At 42.2% G+C, this 23,617-nt stretch overlaps 1 pseudogene across 1 annotated transcript; it reads right to left on the bottom strand.

Moving 5' to 3' along the window:
- LOC308308396 (myosin heavy chain, fast skeletal muscle-like) lies at positions 1 to 15,459 on the bottom strand (annotated as a pseudogene). Its single transcript has 39 exons — positions 15,253 to 15,459; positions 15,028 to 15,171; positions 14,598 to 14,754; positions 13,930 to 13,957; positions 13,730 to 13,841; positions 13,505 to 13,597; positions 13,352 to 13,415; positions 13,057 to 13,158; positions 12,497 to 12,600; positions 12,186 to 12,324; positions 11,861 to 11,979; positions 11,118 to 11,267; positions 10,827 to 10,997; positions 10,077 to 10,380; positions 9,527 to 9,591; positions 9,326 to 9,413; positions 9,088 to 9,205; positions 8,858 to 8,981; positions 8,569 to 8,705; positions 7,623 to 7,878; positions 7,301 to 7,543; positions 6,952 to 7,128; positions 6,720 to 6,865; positions 6,137 to 6,227; positions 5,687 to 6,054; positions 5,125 to 5,251; positions 4,851 to 4,969; positions 4,557 to 4,753; positions 4,280 to 4,463; positions 4,024 to 4,189; positions 3,715 to 3,839; positions 3,257 to 3,565; positions 2,573 to 2,776; positions 2,373 to 2,498; positions 1,969 to 2,139; positions 1,777 to 1,881; positions 1,583 to 1,678; positions 128 to 256; positions 1 to 21 (listed from the first exon to the last, which is right to left on the bottom strand). The product of its transcript is annotated as a myosin heavy chain, fast skeletal muscle-like (transcript).
- Positions 15,460 to 23,617: the final 8,158 nt, after the last annotated feature.

Genomic DNA, 23,617 nt, shown 5'->3' on the forward strand with positions numbered 1-23,617 from the left:
TTATTCAGCAGCCTCTTTTCCCTGTAAAGATAGGAATATACAATTAGATATTCTTCATTAGTCTTCAGTTAAATGTTAGTTAAAGATAATCATCTTAATGAAACTTTCATATTCAACAGGTATTTACCTTGGAGTCACGACTCTTAGCTCTCATCTTGTTGACCTGGGATTCAGCGATGTCGGCACGCTCCTCAGCCTCCTCCAGCTCATGCTGAACCTTTCTGCACTTGGACAGGTGAGCGTTGGCTGCCTCCTCCTAAAATGTGATAGAGATGCTTCAAAGCCTCAACATTTCAAAAAGAGCAATTATGGTCCAAACAATTTCAAGAACTCGTAAAGTGTGGTCGTGGCTAATGCAGTAGCCCATGCAGCATGTTCATAAGTGCCTTGGAACCGCACAATCGTGGTTGTGTTCTTGTTATTGTTCGTCAGCCTGAGCCAAAAATTGCACCTTATAGGAAACAAAATCGATTGTTTTGCCTGAAACACACTGCCTGCGTCTGCAGCTGTGTGCATGTCATACTGCAGAAGCATGCACAGCTAGCCCTGGGCGATATATCGATTATATCGTATATCGCGATATCAAAGGGCAATACCGATATTAAAAATTAATACCGTATATCGTCATTAATAAAAAAATAATTAAAATATTTTTTATTTTTGGCCAAAAAACACCTAAAATACTTTTTTTCAAGCACTGTAACTGTATTTATACAATAATTGTTTGAGTCTATTGTAAAACAACTATAATTTTCCTAATGGAGAACATTTACATAACGGAATTTCATTCAGAGACGCGTTGCGTGCTGCTCGTGCGTGACGTATGTACGTCAGCCCCTATGGTCAGCCCTCACGGATCACAGATCATCACACAGAGACAGAGCAGAGACTTCGTTCGTGCCCTGACTGTATATTGTCATGCTGGAGTAATTTACATGTTTGTGAAGAAGTCATGTGTGCTCCTCATGGAAATGTGACCGTATGGATATAATCCCAATCTCCATTCTGAATTTCTGTTGTTAGCGATAGCAACACTGCTAGTTAGCAAACAATTAGCACTTTGCTAAAGCCCTGTTGCCTTCATAGAGTCATGATGATGCGATAGTGTGACATGACATAAGTCAGTCAGTTCATCCATGTTCAGACAGTGTTCGATTGAATATGCCAACTACGCCAGGATTATATCCTGAGTGAACACTAAACAAACGGCATTGTCTGCACAAAGCATTGACGTTTAGTTGACTTTTCATTGCTTATGCAACAGATGGAGGCAGCCGGGCACACTGACTCCATCTAGTGGCGTAAAACTAAATTGCACTTGAAAAAATATATAATTTTTTCTCCAATTCAAGTTTCTTTTATTGGACGATAATACCGAATATCGCGGTATTATTTTAAATATCATATCGATATTTTAAAAGGCCATATCGCCCAGGCCTATGCACAGCTGTTGGTCATATTGACTTACATACATAACTGATTCCTATTCCTATTATTCCGTTAGTTATTCCATTAGTCAAACTATGACTACAACACTATGCCCATGGCGACCACAACTAAATAAGTATATAATATGTCTTACCGCTTCCTCCGCCTGTCTCTTGTATCCCTTCACCTTCATCTGCAGCTTGTCCACCAGATCCTGAAGCTTAGCCATGTTCTTCTTGTCCTCTTCAGTCTGTCAGTAACAGTGAATTCATAACATCAGTTGTTCATGCAATCTATTAATTTTGTCAGAGGCATGATGGTCATTAATGTGAACATGGTATACAGTACCTGGTATGTCAACTCCTTCACCCTCCTCTCGTACTTGCGCACACCTTTAATAGCATCTCCTCCGGCTCTCTGAGCATTTTCAACCTCTGACTCCAGTTCACGCACCTTCACAATTGAATAATACATTATTATCAAACAATGTATTCATATTTCATTTGACTATAAGCTGTGTTGAAGTGAACTTCATCTTACCCTGCCCTCCAGTTTCTGGAGCTGCTTCTTGCCTCCCTTCATGGCCAGGTTCTCAGCCTCGTCCAGACGGTGCTGCAGGTCTTTGACGGAGACCTCCAGGTTCTTCTTCATCCTCTCCAGGTGAGAGCTGGTGTCCTGCTCCTTCTTCAGCTCCTCGGCCATCATGGCAGCCTGGAAAGTCATTTTTGTATGAGATAAATATACTTTGTTGAAAATATGCCACATAACACACTTGACAAGACAATTGCAATATACAAACATGGTCCATAGATTAAATTATCTAATTACAATGATAATAAACAGGTATTAATAAGGTAATGAACAGATACTAGTCTCACAAGACCTGAAGAAACAAACCAGTTAAATATCTTTATGGACGATGGAATGAATAGATTCCAACTTACATCAGTGATGGCTTTCTTGGCCTTCTCCTCTGCATTCCTTGCTTCTTGAACACTGTCGTCCACCTCGCCTTGGACCTGGATCAGGTCAGACTCAAGCTTCTTCTTGGTGCCCAAAAGGCTTGTGTTCTAAAACAAAGATTCAGTTTAGCAATGCAAGTATGCATGACTTTTATGTTATTTTCCCCCCCCCATTGACTTACCTGGGAGTGCAACAGGCCAGCGCGCTCACTAGCATCCACCAGTTCTTGCTCAGCAACCTTGCGGCCTCTCTCTGTCTGTTCCAGAGCCACTCTCAGTTCCTCAATCTCAGAAACCATGAGGCCGTTCCTACGCTCCACCATGGCAGCCTGTTCCTTCAGATCTTCCTGTGCTCTGAGAGCATCGTCAAGGTGCAGTTGGGCATCCTAAAATAAATCACATTTGACGTGGTCACGTTAAAGAGAAACATCAGAAAGTGACAGTCGTTCAGAGCAGTTCCGTTGTTTGAATATGTGACTATTGTCCACTAGTCTCGCGTGGCCAGACAGTTGCTTCCGACAATTTTCAAATGCTTTCGTCGTACAGTCTGGAGAACGGAAGCTCTGATCACGAGTAAGGGATAAAGCGGCTAGTGGAGCCTTCTCTGCACTTCCGTTACGTCTTTACAGCTGCATAAATGTTTTCTAAATATACAGTAAATTAAAATCATCTAAGCATTATAGCTTGCTGCTTAGCAGAAACGGAAATAAAGAATATATTTTCGTGAATTGCCAGCTTCCGTTACTTTCGGGATATCGGGAGGTGTAGTTCCAGAATCTATACGGCATTCGGAGATTGTGGAATAGTTGTCCGGCTACGCCAGACTAATTGTCTACCGTCTGAGTGACTACTTTTATCTTTTGCACCTTGAACTGTCCCTGGATGTTCCTCAGTTGCTTCTGGGCCTCGGCAGCCTGGCGGTTGGCGTGGCTCAGCTGGACCTCCATCTCGTTCAGGTCTCCCTCCATCTTCTTCTTGATCCTCAGGGCATCGTTCCTGCTCCTGACCTCAGAGTCCAGAGTGCTCTGCATGGAGTCAATCACCCTCTGGCTGTTCCTCTTGATCTGCTCCATCTCCTCGTCCTTCTCGGCCAGCTTCCTGTCAACCTCACCTTTGATCTGGTTGAGCTCCAGCTGGACATGGAGAATCTTGGACTCCTCGTGCTCCAGAGTACCCTGAATGTAATACAGGAGCAAATGGTTAAAGGACCTTTTAATGTAACATCCATCATAGTGTATACTGCTACTGTTTGAATATAAATCTTATTGAAAGAAATCTAAAATATAGACGATTGCGTTGTTCATCTAGGACCTAAAGGCTTTACCTCAGCTTCCTCCAGGGCTGACTGGATCTCTGACTTCTCAGTCTCCACCTGTTTCTTGCCTTTCTCCAGCTCATGGATGCTCTTTCCAGTCTCACCGATCTGTTCAGTCAGGTCTGAGATCTCCTCTGCAGTTGAAAATAAAGAATGAGGAACTTTCCAGTCAGCAACTGTTTTGTATTTGTATTTGAATAAAGTTAATCCACAATTGATATTGAACATTTAATGTTTTATTTTATTTATTCATATTTTTTATATTATATTATATTGTTACTGTTATTAAAAGAATGATGTACTGTAGAGAAGACTTACGTTGCAGGTTCTTGTTCTCACGCTTCATGGTCTCCAGATGGTCCAGAGCCTCCTCGTAGGAGTTCTTCATCTTGAACAACTCAGTGCTGAGAGAACGAGCCTCTTTCTGAGCTCCCTCCAGTTCTGCCTGGCCCTCTTCAAACTTCTGCTTCCATTCTGCCAGGACCTGTGCAGCATTTGTAATAAAATGCGTCATTTACCCCACTTTAAAGGAGGCAAGAATTATTTTGTTTTAAAATAATGTATGTCAAAGCACCTTATCAAAGTTCCTCTGTTTCTTGTCAAGGTTGGCAGCCAAACCGTTGGCCCTCTCCACGTCAATCATGAGGTCTTCCACTTCACCCTGGAGTCTCTGTTTGGTTTTCTCCAGAGAGGCGCACTTGGAATTCACAGCCTCGATCTGCTCCTCTGCATCCTGAAGACGCTGGGCGAGCTTCTTCCTGTTGATCAGTGTTGAATGGAATCGGGTTATTGTGAGCAATATTTTGTATAGTGATCTGTACCTGATGATTGTAAAAACACTGCTGACTTACTTGGCGTCCTCCAGCTCCTCAGTGCGTTGGACAGCATCAGTCTCATACTTGCTCCTCCACTGAGACACCTCACCATTGGCCTTGGACATTCCTCTCTGGAGTTCTGCCTTGGCCTCCTGTTCCTCCTCAAACTGCTCCCTCAGGAGGTCACAGTCATGGCGAGCTGACTGCACAGCATGAGCAAGGGCGTTCTTTGCCTGTCAAAAGGAAACGGCCAAAATAATGTCAGCTCAATGAAATTAACAAAAAATATAAGACAAAGCCTAAAAACAAAGGGGAGGATCTGCTCCTCACCTTAACCTCCTCTTCAACGTGTCTCTTCAACTCCTCGATCTGCTGGGTGAAGGCCTGCTTGCCTCTGGTGAGCTGAGAGACCAGAGCCTCTTTCTCCTCCAGTTGACGAGCAAACTCACCTAATTAGACATTTGAATATTAGTTTCAAACATTTCAAACTAATCATAGTCCCAGGATAACTGTTACTCAAACCATTATCTCTAATTATGGTCAATTTCATCAAGTGCCATCGGCCAACCACGTAGACAAAGTATACTTTAAGATGAACATTTACCGTTCTCTGTCAACAGTCTTGCTCTCTGAGCTCCAATATCATTGATCTGGCGAACGTTCTCATCACTCTTGGCCTTGATTTCACTAAGTTGGTCCTCAAGGGTGCGGCACATCTTCTCAAGATTTCCCTGGAAATTAGCATTGGACACATATTCAATCGTATTTCTTTTAGATCGGTTCATTGCTTTGTTCTGGAGATGGTTTCCTCATCGCTGGGTTGGCATTCATTAGCTTTGGGGAGAGAACAGCACTGTTTTTATCTATATACTTACTTAAAGACTTACTTAAAAAATGCAAAATTATCTTAACATCTCAATAACATTTAGAGTTTGCAATCATCACACCCGTTCACAAGATTACTCGGTTTTAAAGCTGGGTAAGACTGCCTTTCACTACTGTGCCCCACATGTGGAACCGTTCATTTCACTTGATCACTTTGTAGTTTATTTTGTTTAATTTTATGCAATTTTTACTGTAATCAAGGCGTCATTGGAAAAGAGAGTTTGCCCAATTTGAAAAAAAGTGTTATCTCAAGAAAGAATGATATTGGCATTCCATCATACCTTAGCCTTAGCGACAGCCTCCATGTTGCTGGATAGGTCATCGATCTCCATCTTGTACTCACTCTTCTCCTTCTCCAGTTTCTGCTTGACTCTCTGGAGATTGTCGATCTGCTCACCGAGTTCGGCTACACTGTCGGCCTGTTTCTTACGGAGAGCAGAAGCGGTGGCCTCGTGCTGCAGGGTGGACTCTTCGAGATCACGACGCAGCTTCTGGAACTCTGCCTCTCTCTTCTTGTTCATCTCGATCTGAGAGGCAGTGGCTCCGCTGGCCTCTCCAGTTCCCTGGAGAGGTCGGCTCTCTGCTTCTCCACCTTGGCACGAGCGGCACGCTCAGCCTCGATCTCCTCCTCCAGTTCTTCAATGCGAGCCTTTGAAATGAACGATGTTAGATTGCCATCTGGAATAAAAAACTCTTACCTATTATTAATGATTTTACAGAAAAAAAAATACCTGGAGTTCTTTGATCTTCTTCTGCAGCTGAGCGCCCAAAGACTGTTCATCCTCAATCTTACTCAGAAGCTGGCTGATTTCAAAGTCCTTCCTGTGGAACACAGTACATTATATCTTAGTGGTCATTCTGCAGGGCCAGTGTGCTATTCCTACCGGAGCTGAGGAGGGGGAGGGGCTTGTGCAAGGACGCTCTATGATTGGCCAGTAACCAAACGCTCTCGCCTAAACATTAATTACTATTCTGTCCCTAACGGTACGCAACTCGAACGGCGCTGAGTCGGCTCAAGTGACCATCGCAACGCTCGGCCTAGCGACCTGCTCACTTTAGCTCACTCGGCCCGGGCCTCACGTGGCTCAACGTCGCTTGAGATAGCGCACCTCTGTCAATAACTATTAATAATAATGTATTGGCAAAAATGGCGAGAGAAGCACTTCCGCGTTGGGCGTGGCCTCTGCTCAGCTCCGGTGGGAAAACGTCCTTGCTTCTGCAGATGGTTTCTCTCCATTTCATGTCGTTGGTCCACTTACTGCTGCTTGTCGTTCTCCAGGTCCATGATGGATTCCTGTGGGCCAGTTTACTTACTTCTTTATCTTCTCGTCAGTCTGCTGCTTGTCGTTCTCCAGGTCCATGATGGATTCCTGCGCCAGTTTCAGATCACCTTCCAGCTTTCTCTTGGATCTCTCCAGGTCCATGCGGAGCTTCTTCTCTTGCTCCAGAGAACCCTCCAGCTGCACAACGATTATTTGTACACAGTTATTCAGTGAAACGATAAATATAACGTGTTCAAAACATCCAATTGACTTGATGAACTCACATCGTCGACTTGCTGCTCCAGCTTGGTCTTGGCCTTGGTCAGAGTGTTGACTTTGTCTTCTTCTGCCTGCAGGTCATCCAGGGTCTGCTGATGAGACTCTTGGAGGGCCTTCTTCTCCTTGGTCAGCTTAGCAAGACCTTCATCCTGAGAGGCCATCTCCTCGGTCAGGTTCTTCACCTAAATAACATGAATGAATGGATTATTAGTGTTCTGTAACTTTATAAGACAGCTAGAGTGTATAATCGTTAATGGATCATTAGTGTTCAAGACAGCTAAAGTGTATCATCGTGAATGGATCACTAGTGTTCTTTAACTTGACAGCTAGAGTGTATAGTCTATAATGTTGAACCTTGTTTTCAGTGGCGTGCTTCTCCTTCTCCACTTTGGCCAAGGTCAGCTCCAGGTCATCAATGTCCTTCTTGAGCTCAGAGCATTCGTCCTCCAGTTTCCTCTTCTTGGCGGTCAGCTCTGCGTTGATCTCCTCTTCGTCCTCCAGTCTCTCGCTCGTCTCTTTGAGCTTTGCCTCCAACTGAATCTTACTTTTGATAAGACCCTCGCATCTCTCCTCAGCATCGTTCAGAGCCTCGTCTCCCTGATTGTCAATGAAAAGGATGAGTGAGGGAACATGTCCGCTACTTACTGATGCCGCTGCAAGGTTATTCTATACTTACTGATGCCGCTGATGCTGAAAGGTTATTTTTCTCTTGCACTATAGCGATCAGCTTCTCCTCCAGAGTCTTCTTGGAGGCTAGGGCAGAGGCCAGATCAGTCTTCATCTTCTCATAGTTCTCCTTCATGTTCTGGAGCTCCTTCTCGGTCTCGGCGGTCTGCAGGAGAGGCTTGATCTTGTAGTAGACCAACATCCATGGCCAGTGTTTCACATTGACGAATGAGCGCAGGTTGAACTGGATCGTGTAAATGGCCTCTCTGTGGAAAACAGTAATATTATAGTTGTTACTGTTGTTGTCGTTGTCAACGCTGTTGGTATTGTTGTTGTTAAACCCTGGCAAGGTAAATGCAGATGGCCGCCCACCCTAGAGCCTGGTTCTGCTCGAGGTTTCTTCTCCGTTTAAGTGGAGTTTTTTCTTCTTGCCACCGTCACCAAACACTTGCTCGGCAATGTTTGCTATTTTATTGACACTTTACATTTCTTTTATTGAACAGCAATGACAACGTTTACTTCGTACAAAATTGTACTTAATTGTGGGCTCACTGAAAGGCAAGACCAGTATGTTCTCTCAAATCTTTATAGACCAAGTTTATTCTCCTCAAACAAATGACCGACAGTACAAAGGCAGGGCCTTTAGCCAATAAGGAGCAGCATTCTTGGTGACATCACCACCAACAAGTGCGACCCGATATAAATAACAACACCCACATGAAATATTTGTGCGCGACACCAGTATATTCTCTCAAATCTTTATAGACCAAGTTTATTAAAGGCAGGGTCTTTAGCCAATGAGGGAGAACTTACGCTTTTGTAGTTTTTGAAATATTTAACTTTAAGCAGAAGCACCCAATGTAGATCTTTATGCCCATACATGGTGTTCCATGCAAGACCACACTGTTTCGTATAGGAACAGTATTTCTAGTATTGAATTGATGATTTCAAAGTACCTCCTAGCCATCATCTTGACAAACTCCTTCCTCATGACGTAACCTCGTGCAAGAGCCTGAGTCATGGTGACCAGAGTAGCCAGCTTCTCATCTCGCATCTCCTCCAGGACACCCAGCAGACCAGCTTTGAAGAACACCTGAACGGAATGTCACAACAAACACTGTGAATAAAAAATAACCTGAAGAACACCTGAATGCAATGTCACAAACACTAACTATTCTAAACAACCGTAAAATCTACTTTTAGTCCTCTGTCCATAATCTTAAACCAGATTTACAATGTGTTTACCTTGGTATGTCCAAACTTGTATTCATCTTGGGGTACGTCAATGGAGCCAAGCAGCTTCTCAGAGGCTTTCTTGTTGTCCATGAACGCGCCTTCGGGGCATGCACTGGCATTCAGTACTTTGTACCTGTTTTGTAAAAACGTGTGGTTATTTCGCGCTGACGTTCAGTACTTTGCACCCGTTTTGTAAAATTGCACCCGAACTAAAAGCTGCTGGGAAAGGGAATGAATACCTCTGCTTGAAGTCAGCGTATGGGATTCTGCTAGGGAAGCCCTTTCTACAGATTCTGATGCCCTCCAGCACACCGTTACACCTCAACTGGTGAATAACCAGGAAGTTCTCCATCAGCCCTGTAAAGATGTTGCATCATCATTATTATTATTATTAGGACAAAATAGTTACACACTGGCCAAAGTTGCATAAATGACCAACTCACTCTCAGTGTTTAAATGTATATTTTCTGTGTTTACCTGGAGTCTTGGACTCGTTGGGAATCAGGCAACGCACAAAGTGAGGATGAGTGCTCCTCAAGTTTGTCATCAGCACCCCCAAGTTCGCCTATTGAGACATAAAAGAGCCAAGTTGGCTTATTATTAGTAAAAGGTACATGAAAAGACATGCCCATTTCTTACATGAATATGATGTTGATAATAATGAATACATATTCTTACCCTGAAAGCGCTAGACACAGTCTGCATGGAGCCACCCTTCTTTTTGCCACCCTTCTTTGTAGTATCTGTTTATATTTGTTACAAGAATGAGTTATCATTAGTTATACACAATAAAATTGCCTCCCTTCTTGTCAGAGTGTTTATAGTATTAAAAGAACAACTTCAGGCCCAGGTGGAGGATAGATATTATATTATTATTAACCTATGTTAAGATTTCCTAGAGGATGGGTGGGCGTGTGGGTGGATGTCACAAACCACGTAACATGCAGACGTGTGAGGCGTACCATGCTCCGCCCCCTCTGTGTTCCTATTGGCTGGGCTTTAAACAGCCATAACTCTGGTTCCGGTGCTCTTAAACTGCCAGTAGGGACAGGCTGGAATTTCTTAAGCCCCGCCCCCTCTGTGTTCTCATTGGCTGGGCTTTAAACATCCGTAACTCAGGTTCCCTGCATAATAAAGCCCCCAAACTTGGTAGGTGCTCTAGGCTGGAATTGCTTAAGGCCCACACATGTGTGTCCCAGAAGACATTATATTATATGAATAAACATACCCTCAGGCTCAGGTGCGGGATACAACACAGCCATCAGTTTAACTGAAGACTTTGTGTACAGCTGCACCACAGAGTCGTTGAGCGGGTCCTTGTTCTTCTCCAGCCAGCCCGTGATGCTGTAGTCCACGATTCCAGCATAGTGGACCAGGGAGAAGTGGGCCTCGCCCTTGCCTTTGCCAGGCTTGGGTTTCTCAAAGGCTTTACACTTTCCAAGATGCGTTCCGTGCAACTTGTCGTTGAAGGTTTTGTCCGAAGCCTTCGGGAACATGCACTCCTCTTCAAGGATGGAGAAGATGCCCAAGGGCTGTGTAAAGGAGACAAAAGAGACAACTCAGTGCCAATGACAAAAACAATATTAAAGAGGTTGTGCCATAGTGTGGTATGTGTCTATGGAGTTAACATTACTTAATAGACCCTCTGGTGTGGTTTAATATGCCCTCTGATGTGGTTTAATATGCAAATATGGCTTCCCTGTGTATTTTTGGTTACTTCCTGAAAGCTGAAAGCATCTGAAATACACTGATATAATGACATCACAATATCATCCCCTCCCCTTTTTACACTGTGTGTGGCTAAATTCAGCTGGGTCACCACCCACCTGACAACCAGGCATACCTAATGAACAGGTGGGTGTGGCCACATACAAACATAATTTTAACAGTTTCTGTACACTTTTATGAAAATAAATCTTATTTAAAGTATAATCATACACAATACAATGTCTTTAACATCATGTCCATTAAAGCATACCTTCTCAATGAGCTCAATGCAGACAGCCAGGTCCATGCCGAAGTCAACAAGATCCCAGGGAATTCCCTCTTTCAAGTACTCCTCTTGCTCCAGAACAAACATGGTGTGGTTGAAAAACTGTTGCAGTTTCTCATTGGTGAAGTTGATGCACAGCTGCTCCAGGGTGTTGAACTGTGAGCGGAAATATCATTAGCCTGCTGTCTCTAACGTAAAGTAATGAGTGTTCCATTTAAAACAAGTCCATTCTACTTAAAACAAGTCCAATGCCACTTAAAACAAGTCCATGCTTACATCAAAGATTTCAAACCCAGCGATGTCCAGCACACCAATGTAGTAGTTTCTCTGCTGCTTGGTGGCTAGCATCTCGTTGATCCTAATGACCATCCACAAGAAAAGCTTCTCATAGATGGACTTGGCCAAGGCACCAACTGAGTTCATGACCTAAGGAAATTGGTACAGTAGGAATTACACCATTTAGAATTTAGAATTTAAGCATTTAGCAGACGCTCTTAGTCCAGACCAATTTACAGTAAGCAAGGAAAACCCGAAGTATACAGTAATACATAAATACATAATGCATTTTGTTCAAAACAGAGCAAACTTTGAAAGACAATCTTAGCCTATCAGGATGGAATATGAAAAGTCTGTAAGACCAGTTACATTTAATGACTATACTGTGTACCGATTACTTGATTATATCAAAAGATTTGTTTTGCAAAAATTGTCCTCCTGGTGGTGCTTTTACTGGCCAATCTGAAAGAAGTGTGCATGCACACTGCGAGTGGCCCATTGGTGCCAGAGATTAGACACACACGCGCGTGCGCGCACGGACAGACGGACGGTCAGGTTGCAAAACATAGTCTTTGCCACGCCTTCGACCTGGTGGGGGCAATAATGTTGGAGGATCATTTTAATTACTGAAGATGATTTAAGACACATGATTGAACACAACTCAAAAGATATTTAAATTCTTATCGTATGCTGTGTTGAGAATGTAAATCAGATTTCATGCACACAGATTTCAAGTTACTCACCTGTGGCACAGTTTGTCCCTTAGTGACATACTCGTTTCCCACTTTCACTCTGGGGTAGCAGTATGCCTTAAGCATCTCTGCTGAGTTCAGGCCCAACAGGTAGCAAATCTTGTCAGCCACTGAAATGTTCACACAATTTGCAATTTACAACTTCATTTACAACAGGCATTTATCAGACGCTCTTGATCCAGAGAGGGATTTAGTCTAAACAGTGTAAAAATAAATAATGGAAATAATATTGAAAACAATATTTAGCTTAGTTCATTTAGAATATAAATCAATACAATCTTTGTGACAGTGTCAGCATTATTTTCATTTCTCTCACCTTCCGTGGAGTCTGGTTCTGCTTGCTCCTCACGCTGCTTCTGCTTGAAGGTCAGGACCCCATGATGCATCACTGCACCAGTGAACTTGTAGATGTTCTGTTTCTGTTCTGCGTCGAAGCCCAGGATGTCAATAGCATCCTGATGTCCATAAGCAGAGATGTATTCAAGAGCATTAGATCAACAAACATCCTTTAGAACTGTGTAGGCTACAACTCAACAGTACCAACAAACCAGCACACAGTAAGAGTGTACAGGGTATCTGCACATTTCTGAAGTGATAATTTAAGGACGACAATACTGGTTCACTGACATCAGTAGCGTCTAGTTCCGCGTTGTCGTCGATACTGGCCACAGTGATCACACCCATGCTGATCAGAGGGAAGTCGTACGGGTTGTTCGTGATCAGACACATCTCTGGAAAGGGATTAAATAAGGAGTGTGTTTTTTATGTTTTTATTCATTCATTTACAGTGTTGGGCAATATTACTTAGGAGAGTAATCGTTACTTATTACTTATTACTCCTTGGAAAAAGTAATAATATTATATCACTTATTACTTGAAATCAAGAGTAATATGTAATATATTAAGTTATATTACTTTTTTTTTTTTTTTTTTTTTTTTAACTGCAAAATCTGTTTAGACAGCTCCTTTTAGAACTGAATCCAATTTATTGGAACAATAAGAGTCTCTGGGATGTGATTAAAGAAATTATAATTGCAGGCTTTGTAATTAATTAATCTCAATTAATCACATTTTAATCACACATCAATATTTGACCTGGGAACAGTTAGAAACTTTTTTTAATGGATTTTGGTATATAGGCCTACAATCATTTATGACCTCACTGCATCATCAGTAATTCCTCTTACCAATAATCTCGGGTTTATGGTTGGTCATCATCTGGAAGAAGATATGGTACCCCCTCTCTGCTGCAGAAAGCTGGTAGGTCACTCTGGACTTCTCCAGCAGATCTATATGGGTTGTACATAACTCATAATACTATTACTAATACTTAAGAATTAGAAATAATAATAATAAACACATATAGGTATAGGTGCCACTTGACACCGCAGTTATGGTTGACACTCTGAGAAATCGGTCTATAACTCAAAATATAATCCTCTATAATTTGTCATCTGTGATTGTGAACTACTTCATACTTACATGTCTCAATATCAGCACTGGCCAGTTTACCCGTTGTACCGAAATGGATTCTGATGAATTTACCCTGTTTGATAAAGCACAATTTGTTGCATCCCTCTACATTGTGGAATTATTACAGGTGTTCTCATAAAATGTCATTATTTCTACACTTACAAAGCGAGAGGAGTTGTCATTCCTAATAGTCTTGGCATTACCATAGGCCTCCAGCAAGGGATTGGCTGCAATAATCTGATCCTCCAGTGACCCCTAGAATATTTTAAGACATCACTCAATTCAAAATGTTGTCAGAATTATTTTAAATTGAATTGCTATATTGCGTATAAATGCTTTATGTTCAAAAACATTTATTTGTTAATGTTAAAAACACATATAGCCTACCTTGATTTTACCACTAGATCCTCCACCACCTCCACCAGTACTACTAGCTGCTGTTGCAAAGTACTGGATGACACGTTTGGTGTTCACAGTCTTTCCAGCACCGGATTCTCCACTGGTTATAAATGCATACATTCAGAGAAATGCAGTTTGAATTTGTGTACAATGTTCTTTTTTTATGCTTAGTAGATGGGGAAACTTACGTGATCAGGACAGACTGGTTCTCCTTATCTGTAAAAGTATATATAATGATAAATAAATACAACTTTTAGTCATGGATACAGCACAAAACCATTATAGTTGTATATATTTTTTACATCGTCCTGACTGCGTGATAGTGTATAGTAAAGCCTCTATCATAGTCTGAGGTGAAGAGCTATCACCTCACCACGGTGTAGTTTTCTAGCTATCACCTAGGCTTTGTTATACATTTTTAGGTGATAGATAGAAAACTACACCGCTGTGAGGTGATAGCTCTTCACCTTGGACTATGATAGAGGCTTAACTGGATTGTACCAAGTCCCTAAAAAGACGCACTGTGATTGGCCAGGCAACTCGCTTGCTTTAGCTCGCTTGGTGGTGCCTCTCGTGGTTCAAGGTCGCTTGAGACTGCACGCCTCCGACGCGGTCAAAAATTATACAGTATTATATCCCCCCCAAAAAATAAAAAATAAAATAAACAAACAAACAAAAAACAAACAGTTTCTGTGGTTGTTAGAAAAGGAATGGTGGCAGTGGGATTCGGGGGTCTTGAGTCTAACGCGTCACACTATAGTAGTATGTACTAATACATACTGTAGTATGTACCCATCGGCATGAACTAATAGTTATATACATGTATATGTTTTACATTGTCCTGACCAGTACGTACCCATCAGCATGAACTGATAGGCGTTGTCAGAGACAGAGAAGATGTGGGGCGGAGCTTCAATGCGCTTCTTGCCCCTGTAGGCATTTACAACCTCCTGGTCGTACACTGGGAGCCACTTGTAGGGGTTCACAGTCGCACAGAACAAGCCAGAGTAGGTCTGAAGGGCCGAAAAGGGAGACCATTTTAACATCATACAACAGAACACTGATCATGCCACATATCTGGGACAACGGATCACTAGAGCTGGGATTACAGTCAAGAGTTGCAAGTGCCATCAACTAATGAGCAAGTTAACTTCAGATTAACCATGAGTTTGTTTGAATTTGTTATGGTTTTCGCTTGATGATATAAATTGTACTCTGTAAAATGTCTTTCTTTGCTGTCGACAGGTGCAATACTGTACTGTTCTCAGCCTTTTAGAAAATCTTACGTAGATCATCCATGCTGCGTAACGCTCTTTGAGGTTATACAGGACGGTGGCTTCTGTGAGGTGGGTCATCATGGCCATGTCCTCAATTTTGTCATACTTGGGAGGGTTCATAGGGGTGACATCAGCCTCAGGCACAGTCCTTTCCTAAAAGTAAAAAGCACAACTTTAGAATGTCTTGCGATTGCAGTTGAACTGTGTTTCGCTATTTTATTTTAGATCCAGTACCTCCTTTTTGTCAAGCAATTCCACGGTGACTTTGTTACCGTCCTTCTTGATGATTTTACACTTGAGGTACAGCTCTGCCTTGTCGGCCACATATGCTGCAGTCTTTGCATCAAAGGTCGCAGCTTGAGACTCCATTCTCTCCTTCTCTGGCTTACGGAGATAAATGGCGGCCTTGCCATACTGCTTCATCTCTTCGTCCGTACTCATGGTGGCAGCTTTCTGTAGACAATAACAGCAACAACAACAATAATAATAAAGCTTTATGCAGGGAGACAAATTGATGTCTTTCTGTTGACTGACAAATAGATGGTGTTGATTAGCTTTCTGTAGACAGACATAGATGTCTTTCTGTAGATAGAACAATAGATGTCTTTCTGTAGACAGACAAATAGATGGCTTCCTGTAGACAGACAGACAGACAGACAGACAGACAGACAGACAGACAGACAGACAGACAGACAGACAGACAGACAGACAAATAGATGCTTTCTGTAAGACGAATAGATGGTATTGATGCCTTTGCTAACTTGAGATCTGAGCAGATTATTGTAGGACTATTATGGTTATAGCTTAGTGTGGGTTTAATAGAAACATAATGAACACTCACTTTTCCCCTCTACCAGTAGCAATAGAACCTTTTGAGAAACCCTAAGTGTGGAAAGAAACACATCATTTTGAAGTTAACAGGAGTTGAAGGATTTAATACAATTTATAAACATTAATTAAATTTGATTATATGAATCCTAATGTTCATTCTTGTCCCACCCCACTTCATAAGAGAGACATTTGTAAATGTCTCATTAGTTCCATCCGAAAACAGTGATCCATTACATGCAATGAAATGAAATGATGCTTGCCCATTCAGTTATTTTCATTTGTTTGTTTGTTATGCGCTTATTCCTAATTTCAACGAGTTATATTTTGTCATTACAGCCATTTTTTTATTTTTTTATTTTACTGAAGCAATGCTAGATTTTAGTTTTCTTTGTATTACACTTTAATTCAATTGTATGAATTAAGGTTACATTCAGAGGTGGGTGCAAACTAGCCAAACTGTAATCAAGTAAAAAAAAATATTGCTACTCTGAATGAATGAATGAATAGTTTATTTCGATACACCTTTTTTTTCAATGAGACATTACGAGTCATTTTCTTTTCCATTTGTTTTAGCTTGTATCGAAAAGGTATAGGCAGAAGCTTAATGCTTATTGATGCGTATCCTTACTACAATATTTTACTCTAGAATAATAAGTCTAGTAGATGTAAAAGTACATGCAACTTATTATTTAAATTATCATAACATAATGCAAATGTCTAAATGGAAATGAATGATCAAAAGCAAATTCTAATCTGGCCTAAATCATATCATTATAAATAAAATAATACACAATCAACCATTTAAATCTGTACAATATAACATAAATTAGGCCTGGATCATGTTTGTAACTATCTATGTGACACTGTACAGAGTCATGCTAAAGATTAATAACATGTCTAATACATTTATATGACTATGAATAGCTAACATCTCAAAAACATTTATATGATTATGAATATAGCTAACAACTCTAGCTAGTTTTTTCTATGGCTATGAAGGACAGAGGAAGTCTCACTCACCACCAAATGAAACTCTGAACTCCTTTTCAATGTCTCGGCGTCGACCCGGTCTCAGCATGCTTATATAGTTGTCAATTGCATGCTATGCAGAAATTAAAAGTAGGAATTGCCTTTAAAGGTCCTTTCATTCCTATTGCAAGAGCATCCTTATACTGTAGCCAAATCATTCCCATGATACTTGATAGTGCTTCTTGGATATGTGGTTTATGGCCATGCCGGTGGCTATGATATACAAATAGTAATTGGCAGTGCTGGGGTCTGGGGCAGGGTCCACCTTGCACCCTTTTTATTTTAATTAAAATGATATCATTATCAGTGGTGTAGCATGGATTACATGTACCTGGGAGGCTGGGACAATCAGATTCTCGAATGGGTGCTTGTAGTTGTACCTCCTATCCCTCGCGCATCAGTGAAACCGGGTTTGCTTTTTTGGACATTAAAATAAATATGGTCGCACCCTTCACTTAAGCACACTAAGCAATTGTCTCATCACAGCATGTCTTGGCCAGAGATACATTATTTTAATATTCAGTGAGGAAAATAAACTCAAATACTGTACTTTTTTGAGGAAGTTGTCATTTTACGGGAGTATTTCTCAGTGGAAGAAGTATTCCCATCTTTTACTATTTATATTTTTTTGGTATTGAGAATTGGCAATACTCCACTCCACTAAAGTAAGAATACCTCAAAATTGTGCTACAGTACTTGAGTGAATGTAATTAGTAACTTTACTCCACTGGCGTTTCCATTGTGTGCTTCATACTTCCACTGCACTCCATTTCAGGAGTAAACTGAAGCTTTACTTATACTTCGATATATATTCGATGTTTTCGTAGTTTGAGTTGTGAACATCACCAACAAATAGTCTGGCATTAATGGCACTAAGTTCTCACATGTCTCTCCCCTTCTCCGCAGCCTCCACTGGCTTCCGGTTGCGGCCCGCACCGAATACAAAACACTGATGCTGACCTTCAAAGCAGCCAAAGGTATGGCTCCTCCATACCTCCAAAACCTGATGAACCCCTACACCCCCACCCGTTCACTTAGATCAGCCAACACAGGGATGCTGACAGAACCCTCGCTAAAAACTCCAGGGCAAAAATCCACTCGTCCGAGACAGTTTGCCCTCCTGGCTCCCAAGTTGTGGAATAAACTCCCTGTCGCACTTAGAACAACGGACTCACTCGCTAGCTTTCGCCGTGGACTGAAGACTCACCTTTTCAGACTCCACCTAAACCCTTAGCACTACAGTAAAATCAATGACCATACATGAAGCTAGTTAGCATTTTCTTTTCTTTTTTTTTTTTTTTTTAGGTTTTTTAGAACTTTGATTATATTGTGTTTTTCTCTAGATAGATATCCATTTACATTGTTATATTGCTGTTAATGTACTGACTTATTATCTTGTTTATTATTGTGATGTTTTTTTATCTGCTATTGTAAGTCGCTTTGGATTAAAAGCGTCTGCTAAATGCCTAAACTGTAAACTGTAAACTGTAATGGCACTGGATTCAATTACATTTAGGGGCACTGGCACTTGGAAACGGCACATGCCGGTCAGGGAGGCTGAGTCCCTGACCGGCCCATAAAAATTTGAACTCACCTATAAGGTCATTTCTATTCCTTGTGCTCATCACATTTCATTTCACCATACTGTATGTTCATTAACAGACACGTTCCATCTTGCACACACAGCATCTCTCACACAGCTGATACAGTCCAAGTTTGTTGTCACAGCTTACCCATCAAATCAAGCAGATACAAAGTAGCCTAAACTACCCAAAATCTAGTGGGTTTAATGAATAGACCAGTGGTTCTCAAACTGTAGGTCGGGATGCCCCAGGGGGGTTCCCAAATTATTTACTGTTCCCCAGATGATTTGTTTACTGTGCAACATTGTTTGATCACTCAACAGTAGTCGAGTGAGAAAAACAAACATATGGTATAAGTGTATATTAGGGTATCTTCACATTTCTAAAGTGACAATTTAAGTTTACGTTTTAACCTAAACCTAAAAAAAAGGTAATTACTGCGTCAAAAGTAATAAACAAACTATACTATTTATGAAGAAAATAAACTGATTTACGAGTTCCAATCTGGCTTCAGAGAATCCCATTCCACTGACACATGCCTTCTCTATTTGAACGACCGCATCAAACGTGAAGTGGACTCCAGTAAGCACTCTATTCTGATTGATAAATTGAAAGCTATCGGTCTTGACAGCGCAGCAGTGAGTTGGATACAATCTTACCTGGAGGGAAGAGAACAGGTGGTGGAGGTGAACGGAACCCTGTACCCCCCCCCCCCCCCCCCGTAATGTGCCGTTGATACATGACAAATACCACTTGGACCAGTCACCAAGATGTGTTTCAGTTACTCTAACAGAGTTTCTAATGGCGTTTGACGCTTCAATGGGACGTTGTACGGTGGGAAGGGGACTTCTCTGATATCATTATTATCAAATATCTAATCATTAGAATCTAATGATTAGACTAGAAGCAGTGCTCTTCCGAGCACAGGTCTCCACCAGGCCGTGCGTCCTGGTGGTGCTACTGTATAATAGGCCAATGTAAAAAGGGTGGCATATGTTCTTCACCTTAGATCTTTCATGGCAATCGGACGCTGCATGCATGATTTCAAGCATTGTGTTCCAAAAATGTGTTTTGCTAAAGTCTACCTGCTGGTGGGGCTATAACAGGACAATGTTAAAAAGGTAGCATTTGTTCCTTGACCTAGTGGGAATATGTGTGGCAAATGTCACGGTAATCGCAAGCTGCGTTGATGATTTGAGGCATTTTGTTCATAAACGGAGCAATCCTGCAAACTTTGGAAGCTAATATTAGCCAATCAGGATGGAATATGAAATATCAGACGGATCGGACTTGATCACATGACTATAGAGATACTGTGTACCGATTTGCATGATTTTTGGATAAAATCTCAAGGAGTAATATCCAAAAATGTGTTTTACATAAGTCGGCCCAAAGGTGGCGCTATAAAAGGCTGATGTGAAAAATGCAGGGCAAAGGTTTATCCTTAGCCTCTAGGGAGTGCGCTTACAAAGTTTGAAACTGATCGGTGGAGTTATAGGTAAAACCACAAATCGGGCTGTTATAGCGCCACCATGAGGCTGATTAAAAAAAATTAAGTGGCATTTCTTCCTCGGCCTAGTGGGAACGTGTGTGCGCGATTTCATGATAATTGCACTTTGCGTTTGTGATTTGAGGCATTTTGTTCAAAATGGCTCAATCCCACAAACTTTGGAAGCCAATCTTAGCCAATCAGGATGGAATATGCAAAATCGGACAGATCCGTGTCGATCACATGACTGTCGAGATATTGCCTACCGATTTGTAGGATTTTTGGACAAAATCTGTAAGAGTAGTGCACAGAAATGTGTTTAGCAAACATCGGCCACTAGTTGGCGCTAGAAAAGGCCCATTTGAAAGATTTAGGGCAGAGGTTCTAGATTGGCATCCAGGGAATGTGTGTGCTCACTTTGGCAGCGACCAGGCCAACGGTGACTGAGATTTGGCGCTCACAAACTGCGAGGACGCACGGACGCACGGACGGACGGACGGACGGACGGACGCATGGACGGAGAGGAAAACATACTCTCCCCCATGCCTTCGGCTGGTGGAGACAATAATATTATATAGACTAGTCATTTGGGGAGGATAAAATATACAGAAAACTATTCATATGCAACCTAGAAGCAGTGCTCTTCCGAGCACAGGTCTCCACCAGGCCACACAAATCGGCCTGTTATAGCGCCACCATGAGGCTGATTTAAAAAATGTGGGGCAGAGGTTCTGAATTAGCATCCAGGGAGTGTGTGTGCCCAGTTTGGCAGCGATCGGGCCAACGGCGCCGGAGATTAGCTGGTAACAACCAGACCAGGCCACACAAATCGGCCTGTTATAGCGCCACCATGAGGCTGATTTGAAAAATGTGGGGCAGAGGTTCTAGATTGGCATCCAGGGAGTGTGTGTGCTCAGTTTGGCAGCGATCGGGCCAACGGTGACTGAGATTAGCTGCTCACAAACTGCGAGGACGCACGCACGGACGGACGGACGGACGGACGGACGGACGGACGGACGCACGGACGGACGGACGGACGCACGGACGGACGGACGGACGGACGGAGGGGAAAACATACTCTCCCTCAGCCTTCGGCTGGTGGAGACAATAAAGACCAGCTAAAAGGGGGGGATCGCTGATCTGGGGAGAGAGAGAGAGAGAGAGAGAGAGAGAGAGACCATGATAAACAGTGCTTAAGTAAGGTGGGCTTCATAAACTATTGTTTAACAATGCTGCTACCTTGACATGGCTTGATTTTACTCACCTCAGCGTGTCTTTTACAATCAATTAGACCTGGGATACTCAAATAGGGGGACCTGTGGGCCACATAACAAAAATGGCAAGAGGCCAGGAGCCAGCAGAAGTTTTGCATAAGATGGTAAAATGAAAGCGAAAACATCCGTCCATTTTGGGTTAAAGTGCCGGTTCTCTGCATCAACTTTTCGGTGCTTGCTGAGGCTCATCTTTGCTTTGATTGATTGATTGAAGAATGTATTAGAAGTTTGCAATAGAAAAAAGTACAGTTTCATGACAGTACAAATCACTGGTACAAGGTCAACTAAAAGGAGATCCTAGAAAGCCGAGGCTTATTTCCACAGGAACCACACTTTAAGTATCTCATATAACATTGAAAGACAGACGGATAAAACATAGTACTTTATCTAGGATAATATCAGTTTCAAAAGCATAACATCAAATACAAAGGCAGAAAAAAGAATAATAAACTAGAAGCAGTGCTCTTCCGAGCACAGGTCTCCACCAGGCCACACAAATCGGCCTGTTATAGCGCCACCATGAGGCTGATTTAAAAAATGTGGGGCAGAGGTTCTGAATTAGCATCCAGGGAGTGTGTGTGCTCAGTTTGGCAGCGATCGGGCCAACGGCGCCGGAGATTAGCTGGTAACAACCAGGCCACACAAATCGGCCTGTTATAGCGCCACCATGAGGCTGATTTGAAAAATGTGGGGCAGAGGTTCTAGATTGGCATCCAGGGAGTGTGTGTGCTCAGTTTGGCAGCGATCGGGCCAACGGTGACTGAGATTAGCTGCTCACAAACTGCGAGGACGCACGGACGCACGCACGCACGGACGGACGGACGGACGGACGCACGGACGGACGGACGGACGGACGGACGGACGGAGGGGAAAACATACTCTCCCTCAGCCTTCGGCTGGTGGAGACAAAAAAGGGGGGGGGGGGGGGCATGGGGGCTTAGTCTATTTACAAGTCACGGGTAGCAGCTGTCTGAAGGTGACTTTTCATACCAATTTTGAAGGAGGCTAGGGATTTGCTCTCCTTTAGGGCTTGAGGAAGGGCGTTCCACATGTTGATGGTGTAGCACAGGGGTCGGCAACCCAAAATGTTGAAAGAGCCATATTGGACCAAAGAAACTAAAAAACAAATCTGTCTGGAGCCGCCAAAAATTATGAAAGCCTTATACATCGTCGTTGTCGGGTGGAATCCTTGTATGTCCAAATCTTCGTTTTGTATTTATCATTTACAAAATGAACTAAACTATTGAAAACAGCCGATCTACAAGCACACAACGCCTCGCTCTGCGAGGCGTTGTGTGCTTGTAGATCTGCTGTTTTCACTACTTTTGTGCATCAGTCTTGTATGATGAAGCAGGACTTTACTTTGCGAGAAAAAAAAAAAACATGCAAATTTGAAACTTGGAGATACAAGGTTTCTGCCCGACAGTGACAATATATTAAAAGTCTATATTAGCTATATTAGCCTACTGTCAAAATGACTAAGTAGGCTACAAATACATAATGCGCATTACATTTAATATTTATTCTACACACTTTTACAGCATTGGAAAGCGTTAAGATTGTTTGTGTCATGTTTGTCCTCCTACAGAAACCAAATTAAAACAAAAAATATATATTTTTCCCTTAATACATTTTTGAAAAAGCTCCAGGCAGCCACTTGGGTGGTGCTAAAGAGCCACATGCGGCTCTAGAGCCGCGGGTTGCTGACCCCCGGTGTAGCAGGAGAACGAGTTAGAGCCTTGTTTAGTGTTAAATCTACGTTGATGATGATTAGTGGAGCTGCCTCTGGTGTTGTGGTCGTGAACATCCTTGACCTTTAAGAAGTAGTTTGTCAGGTACATGGGAATCTTGGAGGTGTAGTGTATCTTGTACACCAGGCCCATTGCAAGATGCTGTACTCTGTCAGCTACTTTGAGCCATCCCACGCTTTCGTGGTGATGATCGGTAAGGTGGGTCAGAGGTGCTGCTGCTCTGAATGAGTGCAGTGCATGCAGTTTCTCCTTCCTGGATGATTATTCATATAATAGTAATGTAATTAGGCTAAATATAAGATAATAACTTCATTCTAAGGAAAATTATATATTTTTTAATTTTGTATTTATTCATTGATTGATTGTGGGCCAGTCGAAATTGTGCCATGGGCTAGAACTGGCCTGCGGGCCTGAGTTTGAGTATCACTGAATTAGACCACCGTGGGCAATAGAAAACGCGCTGTTGTACACAAATGTATCATCATTTTTACTCAGATGAGATCCAAGGGGGGGGGGGGGACCACTGCTCTAAGTATATTTTGATGGCAATACAACCCCCCCCCCCCCCCCCCCGTATCCATTTAGCCATAAAACTATTTATGATATATTAATAAGCCACATTAAAGAACTGTAAATGATACT

The sequence above is a fragment of the Nannobrachium achirus genome (assembly GCF_963921795.1).
Source record: "Nannobrachium achirus genome assembly, chromosome: 23".
Lineage (NCBI taxonomy): Eukaryota > Metazoa > Chordata > Actinopteri > Myctophiformes > Myctophidae > Nannobrachium > Nannobrachium achirus.